Below are 9663 nucleotides of genomic sequence, written 5' to 3' on the forward strand. Positions count from 1 at the left end.
CAGCTGTACAATACTTGACATGCCCTGTAGTTTTATAGTTGGAAAAGCTAATAATTAGGCTGTAAACTCCCAGGGGTGGAGAAATTAAGGAGGAATTGGTCCAAAATCATAATGAATGTCAGAATAATTGTTATCTTTGTATTCACAAGTTCTTGGTTCCTGTACACAGAGCTTAACTCTCCATTTTTTGCCTCGGTCTCAAATTTCTCTTCCCCTAATCCTTTTCCTGCCATTCTTCATGCTATCTAGTTCTTCTCAATTTCCCATTCTAATTTGCTGACATAAATACCTCTTATTTAAAAATCAAAAGTATTCCATTGAGCAAAACTACTCTTATTAAGTAAAAGAAACTTTAGACATAGATTGCTTTTATTTCTATGAAAGTGATCCCTTAATTCCCTCCCCTTCACTGGCATATCTGTCCACCACTTCAGTCACTTTTTTCCTTCATGCTTTATAGGAAGAAGTGTTTACACATGAAGGCCGAATCGTCCACCGCTTCACTTATCAAATTCTAAAGCATCTTCTTCACTGGTTTCCTCACTTTTGCTTATAAATATGCTCAAGTTTTTACCATCCTAAAAACAGGAAAAAAAAAAAACCTCCCTCATCTTGAGGTCTATCCCAGTGGGGCTTTTTCTGTAGACTTACATCATTGGAAATACCTCATAAGTGTATATGTGGTTTCCTTTACTCACAGAACTGTGTGTTAGCTCTGTGGGAAGGCACTACAAAGACAGGTCTGTTACACCTATGAAAGAACTAATACAGAATTGTTTTCTAATCTTAGGTATTTGCATATCCCAATTATCTATACTATTCTTAGGGTATGACAATTTAGGAATGAAGATGATTTGAACTTATCTCAGGGTTAGAAGGTGTCTGAAATTGAGAACCAGGCAGACCCATTTCCTCTGACCCTAAACGTGGCCCCAAAGTAAACTGCTTGAAGAAATGAAACTCAGATTACAAGTGGAGAGTTTTTGATGTATGTCCATTATTCATGGAGTGCAAAGAAGCTGAGCCAGAAGAAGACTGACTAATAATAACTGGATTGAACAAAAGTTGATTTTAAAAGGACTGTTTTTATTGAAGATCATGCCTCACTTCGGAGAAGCAAAGGCAATTGGCAGTGGAAGGAACCACACCATACTAAGTTCTTAAAAAGTTTGTTGACTTATGTTGCCTATGTTACATAATAAAAACAACCCTTTACAGGTAAAAACAAAAAAACTCCCTCAGTTCTATTTTCCCCTTTCCTTTCTGCCTTAGCAATCTCCCCTTCACTACTGAGAGTAGAAAAAGTCATTTAAACTTATTTTCTCTCTATCTTCCCTATTTGCTCTTTAGCTCATTGAAATCTGGTCTATATTCTTGTAACTTGACTGAAATTGCTCTCATAGAAATCATCAAGGATATAATAATTATTTAATCAGTAGTCTCCTTTAAATTTCTCATTATCTTATACTTTTTTCAACATATAGCATTGTCAACCACATCTTCCTTTATTAAAACATACCTCTAGCTTTATATGTGACTCTATTTTCCTTGCTTCTCTTCTTAAAGAATGACATTTTCTCCTTCTCTTTCATTCATTGTTCATTTCTCTACTAGCATTTAACCTTAAGCTTTAAGATATAATTTCTCCCAAATATTTAATTCCTTGTGCAACTTCTCTTCTGAGTTTCATCTATATTTCCCACTGATTATTACTTGTTTCCTCTTCATTGTCCTTTACGGTCTCCATCTTTAACATGTCCAAGACACAGCTTATTATCTATCTCCTGAAATGTGCTTTTCTTCCTAGATTTACTAGCTAGTTTTCATCAGCTCAAATCCAGAAGAATCACTGCACTAGGAGTCAGAAGCCCTGGGATGAAATCCTGGATCAGGATCAGATTAGTTTTATGTTTTATGTGAGTTTCTCTACCCGAGTCTCCATTCCTCACATGCAAAATAGTAATGATAATACTTCACAGAATTTAAGAAACAAAGGAAGATTAAAAGTGAAAGCATCTGGCAAAATGCCTGACATATAGCCATCATTCAACAAATGTTAGTGTCCTTTCCTTTCTACATTGCCTTCTTCTTACTGAAGGAAGAGACTACCACACAATAATTAAAACAAAAAGATGCATTTATTAGGTAGATATTTATTAGATAGAGGTCTCACTTGTTCTTTCTAAGAACTAGATAAAGTATCACAGTGTGGGCTGCCACCATTTACTCTGCCTTACCTCTGTTGTTAGGCAGTCATGCTGTCTGCATAAGGGAGAGTGACAAAGCAGATACTTGGACAAGGTATGGGGAGAAACTGAGACTTGTCAGGAGGCAGGGATTTCAGAGTATGGAAGACTTTCAGGAGTAGTTGTGGGTTGAAATCAGCTGCAGAAGCATGGTTTCTTGGGTCAAACTGCTTGGCTGACTATCAGAAGTTCATACAGAGAGGGAAGTTGTCATCTTTTGATAATGGTTTTAACACTTTTTGGGTGGTTCCTCACTACTATTGCCTCAGAACAACAAGTCTTGTCCTAGAAGAGTGGGATCTTCATTTTATTTCTCTCATTCTTTTTCTTTCTACTCTGCCTCTTACCAACTTTCAGCTGGTCAACAGTCTTGCTCATTCATTCTGATACCTTTCACGAGTGTCCCTGATTCCTGGGTCTTCTAGGGCTAAATTCCAGAAATCTGAGTTGTAATAAACATTCCTAGGATGTTATTATGTATACTGAAGTTTGAGAACTACTTGCCCATAATTAAAACAAACAGATGCATTTATTAGGTAGATATTTATTGGATTCACATTCCTTAGAACAAGAAACCCTAAAGAACTGGGGTGGCAACTCATATTTTGACTCCACTCACTCTCTGTTGTAGTCACATACCTCACCACTCCTTGACATACACAAAATTTAGCTTTGCCTTTTTCTAGATAGTCAATTAAGTCAAAACAATTTATTATTTAAACTATTATTTTCCCACTAAATTGAAATGTGACTTGTGTCTTATATTAAGTTGTCATATATGTATTTGGGGAGAGGAGTTTGGGGAAGTTAGGGAGTTCCCTCAATTGCCATCATTAAGGAAATAGCAATGATGAATGTGGTATTTGTATAGTAAGGAGGCTGGGGATAGGCAATGAGATGGGAGGGAAATTGGCTATCATTATAATTTCTTAAATATTTATTTGCCTCTTCATATTTCCTATTTCCTCTTAAATTATAGCATTTTAATGATACTTTGTTATGAAACAGGAAGATAATGAAAATATTTTGTGCTGTAAGAGGTTGACAGATATGGCAATTTTTTTTAAGTTGTTAAAAAAATACTTCCAAGTTTTCTTTTACAAAAAGAGAGATGTTCTCAATTTGTTTATATTTTCCAAAATAACAAATGACTGCTACGAGAAGGCTAGTAGGAGGTTAAAAAAAGTAAAAATAAACATATTTAATCTGTTCCTTTAGTGTAAGGTGGTTTTTAATAGTGAGTGAGAATGTAACTTAATTTCAAAAGCCTCACACCAGTGAAAGATTGTTTCAATATTATTAAATTTTGTTCCTAAAAATGTTTATTTTATTCTCCATCTTCTAAACTTGTCTTTCTTTAGCTTCTATTATTTCATTAATCAACATTACTCATTCTCTTTTTATTATCTCCTTTGAAATTCTGATTTTTCACATTCTTAAATCTCCTAGATCTGTCCTCCAAGTCTTTTACTTTTACTTCATGTTTTTCATCTCTGTGTTTTTGTTCTGCTTGTGATACGTGTATTCTAACTGATCAGTAGAATATCACAAAAAATATCATTTTGATGGGGGCACAAAAGTTCACAAGTTAGGGGATTGTTGCTTAGATTAAATAATATATGTATAAAATAATTTGGCATATAGTTGACTGGTGATTTGTGGTAGCTATTGGTGAAGTAGTAGGTTTTAGTATTAAGGCTTACATAGAGCTAATCTTTGTATTGTAAATGCATGTTCTTTATCATTTCCTTTTCACTTACAAATATAGGATAATTTCCAGCTCATGGCTATACTAAATATTTATCATCTAAATCAATGAACAAAGAAAGAAATAATGTTTTTGGTTAAGATTACTTCTGCCCTTAGACAAATATGTATATACACTTGGAGAATTTTTGAACTGTAACTGCTGTCTTATTCTATTTTCTCTTTCTCTTGAATCGCAAACTGTTTCTGTTTTAAGCCAGTTAGTTCAATAACATCAATAAGTAACTGGAAAAAGGCTGAATTCTAGAGACATGCTACAACTAAGTATGACAGAAAACTGTGCCACAGATTATCCAAATAATCAGAAAGCTATGGCATTGAATGAGGGTACAGCCCCTTTATTTCATAGTATACTAAGTCAATAACATGTTATTGGACAGTTTACTATTGTTTTCCAGTGAAAACACTGCCTTGACTCCCAGAAATTTCTTTCTTTATGAAATATTATAAGAAAAGAACTATTTAAAAATAGCAAGATTATTCACTCCTTCTAATTGTGTTTACTCAATATTTAGGGGAACATAAATTTCTGAATCATATAGAATAAGATAAAAAATATGGTAAATCCAAAGCTTCAATTTTTTCAAGGGAATAGGAAGCTGGAAACATGGGTTCTACATTTTTATGGGAGGTGCCTTATGGATTTTGGATTGGTCAGAACATTTATCTCTTGATTAAATCATCTATGTAATGATGGAACAGAAATATTTACATTTTCTATCTTAATGTCTTCTGACTCTTAGAATCTTCTGTTTTTGTGGCCTTAAAATGAAACCTGTAAGTGTTTTATTTTTGTATTTTTAAATGTGAGATGTCATTGTATCTTTCCACAAGCTGGAAGAATTTCTTGTGTCAATATGTCTTATGTGTTAATTGTTTTTGGAAACTATGCTTGATCTTCTTGCATTGTCTGCTGTCCACCCATACTACTTCTTAAACACATACTGCTTACATTTTTCAGCAAAAAGTATCATTCTGAATTAGAACCTTAACTTATGGGTTTTAATTCAAACTCTGCCATTGAAATCCAGTACTTTAAAAAGTTGCTCAGAGATCTCATTTCTATGTTTAAAACTTGTCTATAAAACAGAATAAGGACATTGATTAATATAAAGGACATTTTACTTTAGATGATTTATTGAATGGATCAAACATACATAAATTATTTTTGCTATTTACATGAATTCATGCTTTCATTCATCAAAAGTAAACTGCGTATTTACTATATTACCAGGCATTCTAGCCTCTGGGTATATAATGATCAACGGAATTTGGTCCACTTTCCTCAAAGCTTAATATGTTTTGGTTGAGGAGACAGTCAAACAAATAATTAAAAAAGGATGAGTAATAGAAGCATGTACAGGGTCAGTGCTAACAGAGAGAAAAGAATAATCAGTTTTGCCTTGGATAGTAACGGCTTGTCTGAGAGGTTTCATTGAGAGGCTAATAATTAAATTAAGGCTTAGAAGATAGATAAGCATTCTTAGTGGACAAAAGATAGAAAGCCATTACAAATAGAAGGAAGAATACAGTATGTTGTAGGAAATGTGAGTGGTTTAGTATTTTTGAGTATAAGGTTTTAGGTAAGTAGTTGCTGGAACTGAGCCTGTATTGATATAATGAAGTACATTGTATAGATGGTTTGAGTTTGAAGGGATTTTCATTGTAAGATTTACCTTTTCAGGTAAATCTAGCTATAATGTAGATACAATCCAAATACTAAAACAATCCACTTTGGTTCACCAAAACAGAAACTGTATAAAAGCTAGGTAAAATAATGCAGCTACAACTGTTTGTTACTTACTTCCCATGGTATTTTGGGAAATCATAAACTATTCATGAACACATAAATAAGGTCAAAGTAGCAATTCATATGTAAACAATGAAATTACATTAAAGTTACAAGTAAAACTAAAATTATTAAGTATGAGGATGAGTAATTGCAATACTAATACAATAATGAAATTGAAATAATGTTTGATTTCAAAATATTGATTTGGCAATCCCAATACAAACTAATTGAAATAAGAAAACAGTGTAATGTTCCATCTGTTTATTACATAAGCAACAATTCCAGTGGATAATTGAAAGTTAGCTGAGTCATAGTAATGTGGCCCAAATAAGACAGCTATACAAAAACTTGGAAAATCAAAAGAATTTTTGTGTTTTCCTAAAGCTAAGGTTCTTTAAGAGTTTGGAGAAATGAAGGATTATTTGTGTTGGATAGGGCAGTATTTTAGAGTTGGGGTTAAGAATGATGGACATGCATTAGTGAGTTTGCAGACTTAAAGTGAAATGTAATTAGGAACAATCGAGTGAAACAATATTTAGCAACTGAGCAGAAATTTGGGCAGATGGGATTTAATACTATTCAATTTATTTAATAAATTCTGACAAGGCCATCACTTTGTTAGCCATAGCTCCTCTGATTACAGTTAGAGAAACTTAAATAGCTCAAGCTAAAAAGGAAGATTGTTGGCTTCCATAACTGGAAAGTCATCCAAGTGTTCAAGCAATGTCATTACTACTTTCTGTCTTACTATTGGCTCCATTTTAAGGCAAGCCCCTCCCTCCTTTAGTAATGACCCACATTTTCAGATATAGATGCCATCCTCTCAGCAACCTCTGCAGGAAGAGAATTTCTCTTCTTACAATTATCCCAACATACTTCCCATGATTATCTGTGTTTGCATTAAGTGAAGTTCCAAACTCTTCCCTTAACTAACACCATGGCTGGTGGTTGATTCCTGGGTCACATAGTCCCATAAAGTCCCCTGAAGTGCAGACATAGAGATAATCTGAAAAAATTATATGATCTCCGAGTTGGGAAGCAGTTCTCCAAATGAAAATCAAGTGGATCCTGGGCTGGTAAATGTAATTGTTATCTTTCATCATCTTACATTTTACTTTCCTAATTTTGAACTTGGTATAAATGGAGCTAGCTACTGGGAATTCTTTAACAAAATTGACTAGAACAGAAAGCAATACAAATGTTTTTATTCCACTAAATCTAACGTACTAGGTGTTATAGGTTTCAAAGTAGACTTACGTGACTGGAATCATCCTGCTCTGATACAAGTAACTGTCAACTCACTCTTGAGCTTATGTTCCTCATGCATTCATAGTCAATAATGTAAGAGAGCTACCATCCAGGAGGAAATTAGGATCAAAAAGGAGAAGACACAGTGTAATTAGAAAGTAATTTTAAAAGCATTTTTAATTCAAAAATTAAATATTTACATAGAGCTCACATTGGTTCAAACAAATATTTTATAGTGCATATCTTCCCTGCCTTCAAAGAGCTCAAAAACTAGTGAATAAACATCAATAGATTGAAAGAAGATTACAGTGTAGTAAATGTGTTGTTAGAAGGTACTCTGGGAACCCAAAGAAGGGGTATTTTTCTAGAATGTAAAATGAGATGTGAGCACTGTAGGCAAATTATCTGGGAGGAAAATGTGGTCTCTAAATATTGTCAAAACATTATTTCAATGTTCTCCAATAATTTTTTTTGAAGAATATTATGTTTACTAGGCTCTCCTCTATGCCAGGTCCCCCCTGTAAACCCCTTTACAGTCACTGTCCATCAGCATAGCAAAATGCTGTAGAATCACTACTTGTCTTCTCTGTGTTGTACAACCCTCCCCTTTCTCCCACCCCTGCCTTTATGCATGCTAATCTTAATACCCCCGTTCATCTCCCCCGCCCCCCAGTCCCTTTCCCTTTGGTAACTGTTAGTCCATTCTTGGGTTCTGTGATTCTGCTGCTGTTTTGTTCCTTCAGTTTTTCTTTGTTCTTATACTCCACATATGAGTGAAATCATTTGGTATATCTCTTTCTCCGCTTGGCTTATTTCACTGAGCATAATACCCTCTAGCTCCATCCATGTTGTTGCAAATGGTAGGATTTGTTTTCTTCTTACGGCAGAGTAATATTCCATTGTGTATATGTACCACATCTTCTTTATCCAATCATCTACTGATGGACACTTAGGTTGCTTCGAATTCTTGGATATTGTAAATAGTGCTGCGATAAACATAGGGGTGCATCTGTCTTTTTCAAACTTGAGTGCTGCATTTTTAGGGTAAATTCCTAGGAGTGGAATTCCTGGGTCAAATGGTAAGTTTATTTTGAGCATTTTGAGGAACCTCCATACTGCTTTCCACAATGGTTGAACTAATTTACATTCCCACCAGCAGTGTAGGAGGGTTCCTCTTTCTCCACAGCTTCGCCAACATTTGTTGTTGTTTGTCTTTTGGATGGTAGCCATCCTTACTGGTGTGAGGTGATATCTCATTGTAGTTTTAATTTGCATTTCTCTGATAATTAGCGATGTGGAACACTTTTTCATGTGTCTGTTGGCCATCTGTATTTCTTTTTTGGAGAACTTTCCAGTTCCTCTGCCCATTTTTTAAGTGGATTATTTGTTTTTTGTTTGTTGAGGTGGGTGAGCTCTTTATATATTTTGGACATCAAGCCTTTATCGGATCTGTCATTTTCAAATATATTCTCCCATACTGTAGGGTTCCTTTTTGTTCTATTGATGGTGTCTTTTGCTGTCCAGAAGCTTTTCAGCTTAATATAGTTCCACTTGTTCATTTTTGCTGTTGTTTTCCTTGCCTGGGGAGATATGTTAAGAAGAGGTCACTCATGTTTATGTCTAAAAGGTTTTTGCCTATGTTTTTTTCTAAGAGTTTTATGGTTTCATGACTTACATTCAGGTCTTTGATCCATTTTGAATTTACTTTTGTGTATGGGGTTAGACAATGGTCCAGTTTCATTCTCCTACATGTAGCTGTCCAGTTTTGCCAGCACCATCTGTTGAAGAGACTTTTATTTCGCCATTGTATGTCCATGGCTCCTTTATCAAATATTAATTCACCATATATGTTTGGGTTAATGTCTGGAGTCTCTAATCTGTTCCACTGGTCTGTGGCTCTGTTCTTGTGCCAGTACCAAATTGTCTTGATTACTATGGCTTTGTAGTAGAGCTTGAAGTTGGGGAGTGAGATCCTCCCTACTTTATTCTTCTTTCTCAGGATTGCTTTGGCTATTTGGGGTCTTTGGTGTTTCCATATGAATTTTTGAATTATTTGTTCCAGTTCATTGAAGAATGTTGCTGGTAATTTGATAGGGATTGCATCAAATCTGTATATTGCTTTGGGCAGGATGGCCATTTTGACGATATTAATTCTTCCTAGCCATGAGCATGGGATGAGTTTCCATTTGTTAGTGTCCCCTTTAATCTCTCTTAGAGTGACTTGTAGTTTTCAGGGTATAGGTCTTTCACTTCTTTGGTTAGGTTTATTCCTAGGTATTTTATTCTTTTTGATGCAATTGTGAATGGAATTGTTTTCCTGATTTCTCTTTCTATTGGTTCATTGTTAGTGTATAGGAAGGCTGCAGATTTCTGTGTGTTAATTTTGTATCTTGCAACTTTGCTGTATTCTGATATCAGTTCTAGTAGTTTTGGAATGGACACTTTAGGGTTTTTTATGTACGGTATCATATCATCTGCTAACAGTGACAGTTTAACTTCTTCTTTACCAATCTGGATTCCTTGTATTTCTTTGTTTTGTCTGATTGCCATGGCTAGGATCTCCAGTACTTTGTTAAATAACAGTGGGGAGAGTGGGCATCCCTGTCTGGT

General features: G+C 34.7%; 1 non-coding gene across 1 annotated transcript; it reads left to right on the forward strand.

Moving 5' to 3' along the window:
• Positions 1 to 611: 611 nt before the first annotated feature.
• Positions 612 to 742, forward strand: LOC118969455 (small nucleolar RNA SNORA18). The gene has a single exon (XR_005057380.2). It is a non-coding gene; the product is annotated as a small nucleolar RNA SNORA18 (small nucleolar RNA).
• Positions 743 to 9663: the final 8921 nt, after the last annotated feature.

This window comes from Manis javanica, chromosome 3, assembly GCF_040802235.1.
Source record: "Manis javanica isolate MJ-LG chromosome 3, MJ_LKY, whole genome shotgun sequence".
Classification (NCBI taxonomy): Eukaryota; Metazoa; Chordata; class Mammalia; order Pholidota; family Manidae; genus Manis; species Manis javanica.